The sequence below is a fragment of the Oncorhynchus kisutch genome, linkage group LG11 (assembly GCF_002021735.2).
Source record: "Oncorhynchus kisutch isolate 150728-3 linkage group LG11, Okis_V2, whole genome shotgun sequence".
In the NCBI taxonomy this organism is placed as follows: domain Eukaryota; kingdom Metazoa; phylum Chordata; class Actinopteri; order Salmoniformes; family Salmonidae; genus Oncorhynchus; species Oncorhynchus kisutch.
The window spans coordinates 54,852,229-54,860,926 of NC_034184.2; the positions used below are offsets into that span (position 1 = coordinate 54,852,229).

The 8,698-nt window shown below is 41.2% G+C and overlaps 1 protein-coding gene across 1 annotated transcript in view; it reads right to left on the bottom strand.

Moving 5' to 3' along the window:
- The window catches only part of LOC109899534 (cadherin-10), a 54,344-nt gene extending 47,483 nt beyond the window's left edge, over positions 1 to 6,861 (bottom strand). The window contains exon 1 of the mRNA XM_020494856.2: positions 6,458 to 6,861. The gene's annotated coding sequence lies outside the window, so the exon portion shown is untranslated. The remainder of the gene's footprint in view (positions 1 to 6,457) is intronic.
- Between the last annotated feature and the right edge of the window lie 1,837 nt (positions 6,862 to 8,698).

The window sequence follows — 8,698 nt, forward strand, 5'->3', positions numbered from 1 at the left end:
CTAGCTAACTCAACCACAGTTTTCCTAGCCTGGTTCAAGTTCAACTTAAGCTAGCCATCTTCCTGTTAATTGATACATGGTGACTGACCACTGACAAAGCTATATCTACTGGGCTTGCTGGCAGCCAAACCTTGGCTTCTAAAGGTAGCCATTGTATTATTGACTCCATGGCATGTAGACTATGTAGACAGTGGGTTGTTTAGCAACAAAACCGATGAGTGTGCAACCGTGTAGCAAAGAGGCTGGGTTGGCTTAGAATCAAAGGATTGTTGACAACATGTAAACTATATTTCCTCTCCAAATCTTTATTGAAATAATAAATACATTTGCACAATGAGCACTTGTTGTCTTTCAAGCACATTGTTAATTTTAGCCATACTGTATAATCATAGACGTGACAAGAGTCAAAACACCTCAAAACAAGAAAGACATGATATCATAACAAGAGACAATGAGCCACCTGCGAATCCCCACATGGCAGCTTCTTGTCATTGTTGTTAGCTGTCTGGCCACCCAGAATCATGAAAAATACAGACCTCTGCCCCCTCGAAGCACACACATCGTCTTTGTGACGTTGTCAGATAACCAGTCTGTAGTGCCTAGATGAAGCAGAATCTCCACCAGGGCCAGCCATGATAGGTAATTTGCGGATGCATGCATAATTTATGGACTTTGGAAAGTTAATCCTAATAAATCTTGTCCTCCTTTTATTAAAAGAGCCCATTTAGTGTGAAGCTGGTGGAAAGGCCATAGTACCAGCGCAATCCTGACAAGCATTCATTGTGTAACTCACGAGGGGCCTTGAACAAGCAATGACCATATTTGATCATGTCTCTGCTTTTGTTCAACAATCAATAAAAAAATGAACAAACAAAGGACCTTGCTTGTAGCCAAATTAGTAGGGTTCCATTGATGAAATTGAAGCACCGCCAGATGTAAATGCATGTTATCCCATGAATGCAAATCAAATAATTCAGCTAATGAGATCTCAAAATAAAACATTATTCATTCAGTGACTCTCAAACAGGCAGGTTATGGCTTATATCCAAATCTTAAAAGGTTAGGACAGCAACAGAGAGAGACAGTTGTGATTGGGAATACTGGTATGGTCTCAGCTGTCATCCAAGGTCAAGCCTTCAAAACATAAAGTGTAACTAAACCATTAAAGTTCATTTTCAGTCAGCAAGACCTCGGTCTAGCAGTTTCCCGGATATTTAACCTTATTAAAGTACAAGAACATAAAACAATCACAAATTTAATACAAATTTGCACTACATGAGGACAAAGTAATCATTTTCACAAAACATACAGTACGCTTAACAACATGTACTGTATGAACCAAGAAAATGTGATATCAACTGTAGGTGTCGCTCTCCCTACCACCAGATAGAAGATACAGAATGAAGCCACGCTGATTGGGGGATGTCGTGGGGTGCCAGTAAGCCATAAGCTGATGATGATGTGCTGTTATCACTTCACTACGTGCACAGGCTTTGCCATGAGTATGACAGGCGGCATGGCAGGCACAGAACCCCGGAAATCGGGAAACATTGGCTGGCAATTAATTTGGTCTGATTCCTGTGATTGCATTTTCTAATTATCATTCAAGGCTGTCCTTGAGTTTTAATAGCATTCTGGATATTAATCTTTGATGCACCATGTCTATTAAGCATTAGGCCAGTGTGTCTTTTTAAAATTCCTCCACACCCTGAGCAGAGCGTACTGACTCGATTTCTTGACCAGATGCTATAACTCCTCTCACTGAATCATCTTGATTTGATTCGTCAATTAAATGCCTACGGTATATTAACATTTTTGTTTATGATTATATTAGGTGGTAGGAAGCTTGAGAGGCTTGGCATGCAAACAGACAGAGATGCATGAAACAACAAATCATTAAATATGCTCTTAAAAGTTCAGTCTTTGAGTAGAGCATTTGGCAATTCATGGTTGTCCATTCTGGCAAAAGCTAGTGGAATAAACACTATTTCTATGAAGGCTTATATGGTTATCAACCATTTATCTGTCCTTTGAATATGACTTTTAAGAACACACACAGTGTTGAATAAGTTGGTAGTGTTTAGACTCAGCCTTAATATGGAATAAATAACCACCCTGAGACCAGCTAAGACCATTCCATTTAGCAATACACTGCAGATTGCTCCCTAAGCATCCCTTATAATGGAGTGTTTATATATATATATATATATATATATATATATACATATATATACACACAGTGGGGAGAACAAGTATTTGATACACTGCCGATTTTGCAGGTTTTCCTACTTACAAAGCATGTAGAGGTCTGTAATGTTTATCATAGGTACACTTCAACTGTGAGAGACTGAATCTAAAACAAACATCCAGAAAATCACATTGTATGATTTTTAAGTAATTAATTGGCATTTTATTGCATGACATAATTATTTGATCACCTACCAACCAGTAAGAATTCCGGCTCTCACAGACCTGTTCGTTTTTCTTTAAGAAGCCCTCCTGTTCTCCACTCCACCTGTATTAACTGCACCTGTTTGAACTCGTTACCTGTATAAAAGACACCTGTCCACACACTCAATCAAACAGACTCCAAACTCTCCACAATGGCCAATTGTAGACCTGCACAAGGCTGGGGTGGGCTACAGGACAATAGGCAAGCAGCTTAGTGAGAAGATCAATATGATGGTCAATCACACTCGGTCTGGGGATCCATGCAAGATCTCACCTCGTGGGGCATCAATGATCATGAGGAAGGTGAGGGATCAGCCCAGAACTACACGGCAGGACCTGGTCAATGACCTGAAGAGAGCTGGGACCACAGTCTCAAAGAAAACCATTAGTAACACACTACGCCGTCATGGATTAAAATCCTGCAGCGCACGCAAGGTCCCCCTGCTCAAGCCAGCGCATGTCCAGGTCCGGCTGAAATTTGCCATTGACCATCTGGATGATCCAGAGGAGGAATGGGAGAAGATCATGTGGTCTGATGAGATAAAAATAGAGCTTTTTGGTCTATACTCCACTCGCCGTGTTTGGAGGAAGAAGAAGGATGAGTACAACCCCAAGAACACCATCCCAACCGTGAGGCATGGAGGTGGAAACATCATTCTTTGGGGATGCTTTTCTGCAAAGGGGACAGGACGACTGCACCTAATTGAGGGGAGGATGGATGGGGCCATGTATTGCGAGATCTTGGCCAACAACCTCCTTTCCTCAGTAAGAGCATTGAAGATGGGCCGTGGCTGGGTCTTCCAGCATGACAACGACCCAAAACACTCAGCCAGGGTAACTAAGGAGTGGCTCCGTAAGAAGCATCTCAAGCCCCGAAACCAGAAGGATCTGGAGAAGGTCTGTATGGATTAGTGGGCCAAAATCCCTGCTGCAGTGTGTGCAAACCTGGTCAAGAACTACAGGAAACGTATGATCTCTGTAATTGCAAACAAAGGTTCCTTTACCAAATATTAAGATCTGCTTTTCTGATGTATCAAATACTTATGTCATGCATTAAAATGCAAATGAATTACTTAAAAATCATGCAATGTGATTTTCTGGATTTTTGTTTTAGATTCCATCTCTCACAGTTGAAGTGTACCTATATGATAAAAATTACAGACCTCTACATGCTTTGTAAGTAGGAAAACCTGCAAAATCGGCAGTGTATCAAATACTTGTTCTCCCGACTGTATATATATATATATATATTAGGCCACTGATGCCCACATACTCTTCTACAATAATCAAACTTCAGTCGCACACACAAATCTTGCTCTGCAATCAGCAAACTTTTACAGACAACCAGTGGTGCATGTCCCACAGTTTGAGAATGTCTTATTTATGTTACATTCCACCAAAATATGACCAAATACATCATGGGCTATATTTGGTTCATGTGATGTCCCTGTGGATAGACCTATCTTAACAAGACGGAGCGATGGTTTGAATACGTATTTGCCAAAAACAATTTGTGGTTCTTCTTTTAACAAAACTGTGCACTTGAGATTAAGGCAGTTGTGGTGCAATGAGGTCAAGGACTATAAATGCCTGTTTTGTGATTGACAGACTGAGTGGCTTTAGCTACTGATTGCACACTGACAGACTACACAATTGACAGACCACCACAGAGCCTAAGTGCTACTACAGTAGGGGTGGTGATGCAGCTGTGAAAAAGCGGCAGACCTGAAAAACGTGTCCACTTGGTGGAGCCCTAGACCTTTCCAACATCGCAAGCATCCTGGCTCCCTGCTGCAGTCTCTGGCAAGGCTTGACAACTCTTTACAGAACCTGCTGCAATTTTGAAATGCAGATTTGAAATGCTGTCTTCACTTTGTACCTTGAAAACTGGTCCAAAAGGAGGTCAACTATACAATGTGTGAGGCCATGAACAGACAAAATCCTTCCGATTGCATAAATTGTCACTTAGAGTTAGTGGTGTGATTTTGATGCACTAAAACTGAACGGAAAGCTTACAATTTCATTCACAATTTATTTTGCTGTCCATGTCAGTTCATTGATTATATTTTGTATTATGTGTTTTAGATGAGCCCCACTACACAAAATGTACTTTGTTGCCTGATCCAAGCATTTTATAACAATGACAACCCTTCTGATCAGCATGTGATTTTTTTTCCAGATTTTCCTATATATATCCAACATGTTCATTTAGAGTTCGGTCTGTCATGTTTCAATTTGAGCCTGTTGAAAGCTTTGATTGAGTATTTGGGAGAGAGAGAGAGAGAGAGAACCATGCAGTGTCTGTGTGGGAGGGATACAGGGTTTTGCTATTATTCATTCGAACGCTGAAAGGCCAGTACATATCTGACAATAATAATTCATGAAAATGTTAGTGGTTAATTTGTGTTAAACAATAATGGCATTACCCAAATGACCCAGTACAAACTGCACCCTTATAAATCACGTGTGACTACAAGGCAGTCTCTACCAAGCCCCATAGCACACAACAGCAGATAGGGAGAGGAAGAAAGATGAGAGAGAGAAAGAGACAGAGGGATGCAGAGATGGAGAGAAAGATAGAGACAGAGACATGGGGATGGAGAGAGAGAGAGAGGGACAGAGAGATTAGTTCTGTGCTGTAGGGTATATAGAACATAAACATCCTAACATACTCATTGCCCCTCTTATTGCATTGCTCAAAACCCCACAATGAACTCTTTCACCCTTCCATGCATCTGAGCTGAGATAGGAGCAGTAGTGCAGTGCCTCACCATCAAACCTGCTCACACTTAACTACATGTAAGGTTTTGCCATTGCTACCACACACACACAAATCACTCTTGTAGCTGACATAAAAGTCTGAATATGATTTAGCTTATTGGAAGCATGTGAGGCCGGTCATGAAACATTTAATCAGAGTGATACACTGGAGGAATCTGTAAATCTGTCCTATGAGCTAGCACAATACTAGTCCTATTTTGTTTAGGAAGTCTCTAAATTTACAGGTAACTGCCGAAAATAATGAAACTTGAGTAAATGAGGGATAGGTATAATTCAAAGTATATTGAAGTACGTGCTTTCACACGTGTGGTTCCAGAGTTAATTAAGTAATTAACATCCCATCATGCTTAGGGTCATGTATAAAAATTACCAGTTGCCCATTGTTTTGGCTACCATGGTTAGAAGAAGAGATCTCAATAGGTGTCTCAAAGGAGCATGGGGGTTTAAAGTGTGTGTGTATGTGCGCACACACATGTCAGTCAGTCACCAGATCTCAACCCAATTAAACACTTATGGGAGATTCTGGACAGTGTTTTCCATCAACAAAACACCAAATGATTATTGTGGAAGAATGTTGTTGCACACCTCCAATAGAGTTCCAGAAACTTCTAGAATCTATGGCAAAGCGAGAAGCATTGAAGCTGTTCTGGTGGCTTGTGGTGGCCCAACGCCCTATTAAGACACGTTGTGTTGGTGTTTCTTTTATTTTGGCAGTTACCTGTATGTAGCTGCTGCCCTTCAACATCCATAATTCCACTGTACGAGCACTGTGCCAGTCCTAGTTTGTTTTTATAAAAAGTCTCTGCATTCATGAGCACTGTGTTCATCCTATTTTGTTTAAGAAAGTATCTGAATGCATTTACAGATTTTGATAGGAAATGTAAAACCTGTAGTGTATTTGAGGTTTAAAAAATGCTTCTAAAGTAATTTCCACTTTGTAATTTTCACTTTGAAATTTCAGGCTTGATTTTCTGTTCCAAAAAAATGTATCAACCCATGTATGAACCCCTACAAAAATGTCCATTAATCATAATTCAAATAATAATTCACATTTCCTGTCAAATTAATATCCTACGTGTAGCTACTGCCCTTCATCAGGCACTTTTTATTTTGAAGTTTCCTAAGACTGCAGAGATGGAAATGAGAGATTTGATATAACACCAGAGATTTGATATAAAAAAATCCTACAAAACAGAGAATAGAAAACAAAAAAACAGAACCTTACCTTTGTTATTCACAGCTAGTAGTATTGTCCATCTGTGTTTCTGAGTGTCATGGTACTGTCTCCTCACTCCTCGCGTAGCAGTGCTTAGCGGTGGCACTTATTCTATCTCTTCTTGGCTGCACTTACATCCAAGACTGAACAGTACTGTGAGCGCTAGTGTGTGTGTCAGTGTTTGTGTGAGCCTACTGCCTGCTTCCTCTGTCTCTCTCTATGCTCTTCTCCCTCTACCTCCCTCTCTTGCTCCACCTCCTGCCTCACATTTGATCTTCTTCCCCCACCCACTTTCTATCCTCTCTCTTCCTGTCTCTCTCTCTTTTTTCTCTTTCCCTCTCTCCTTCTCTTTGTCCATCTATCGCTCTCTCTCTCTCTTTCTGACTCTCCCTCCCTCACCCTCTTTCTCTCTCGCTGCACCACTTCTCGCTGTGGATGTCAGGGAGGCTGAAGCAAAGGGGACTCTGCTTCTGATTGGCTGCCATTCTCAAGTTTGCGATGAAGAAAGAGAGGGCAAGGGAGAGAGAAAAAAAGAGAAAGAAATGAAAAGGAAGCAGAGGGGAAAAGGATAAGGGAGAAAAGAGAGTGCCCTTACTCACAGTGAGAAGCAGCATTTGACTAAAGCAGCAGTGGAATTGAGGATGGGGGAGTTAAAGTTTATGCCTTTCGAGGGGGTCCACTATTGAATCACACATTCATACATGGCAACACAGATAGACAAAACATTTATCAAAAGGAAGTTTGTTTTGAACTGTCTGTCCTATATCTTAGTGATATAAGAAAGAAACTAAACTACCTTCAGATGAGGCTTGTGGGCATCCTAGAGAAAAACAACCAACACATACTTGGTCAGTCTCACTTTTCAATGGAGGGGTCATATTAGTGTATAGCCCAAACGGTTCCGACGCTAAATAGGTTTTCGTGAGAAGATAGATTTTTGCAACATTCCACCGCAGACGTGGAAGGCCGTCATCGGCGGATGCGGTAGATTGAGACGCAGCCCATGCAACAAAAAAAAACATAACTCTCGCTTTAATAAACAGCATTTGATGGGGATTTTTCATTATACTAACTAGATGTCTGCTCAGGTGAGGACATCGAGCTTCACTCAGTTGATCTACATGTGTGAGTGGGATTTTTGGAGTAGCGGACACTTTTTGGTAACATGACATCCTCGCCGGTCACAGTCCCATTCACAAGGGGACAATAGCAAAGATTTGAATTGTTTTATTTTTTATTTGGTGAAAACAAGGTAGATTCGCCTTCCCTTGCTACTAGTAACGAGCAGCTTGGCTAAAAACATAGCAAGTTAGCTAGCCTTTTTAGCTTCCATGTGAAATAATCAGATTTATAATGAAAAAACTATGCTGTGGCAAATATTCTTATTCTTTGCAGGTGTAAACTAAAATATTATCCCAATTTGATATGCTGCTTGTATATTTAAGGTAGGACTCCTGGAAGGCACAGAATGAACTCCATGTGACTGCAGGGAGAAAAGCAGCTCTGTAGAGAGGAGGCACCCGAGTCTAACCTAGGTTGTCCTGATCAGTCCAGCTCCACTGTGATGTTTGATGTCTCAAGCGATCAGCCCTATCTAATATCATTTCAATGACAGTGGAATGAAGGAGAGAAAGGCCATAACTTGTGAATCACCCTCTCAGAGGGGGGGGGGTTCTCCAACTACATCTCCATTGCTCTCTCGTCTGCCTGGGTGACTTGGCCAACCGGACTGCAGTGAAATTGAGCGCGTGCGCTCAGGCAGTTAGTCCAGGCAGGCAGCACTCCGTCATGTCTTTTCATTATGTGCTTCATCTTGGATGCATATCAATATAGCTCTTCCACAATCCCCTGCCTTTTGAAAGTGATATAGCATTTTAATTCAGTTGAGGGAAATGGAGAGAGTTAATATATCACAGGGGTGTTTGATTCTGAGTACAGAGAAAAAGAGAGTAAGAGAGAATGAGCAAGAATGAGAGTGAGAGAGAGAGAGCGTGATAAAGCATCAAATGCCAATACACATACGTGTACCCTGAGCTGATAAACAATGTGATGGAGTACCTTTGAAATGCATGGTATGCCACTCAGGGTCTGCAATCTCAATGAATAATTTAAGGTAAGCAGCAGCTGTACCACTAGCCACCCTCATCCCACCGCAAGTTTTATCTCCCACTATCAGTGTGAATAGATGATTAACTCAAAGTCCCAAATTGCACCCTATTCCCTACATAGTGCACTACTTTTTACCAAGGC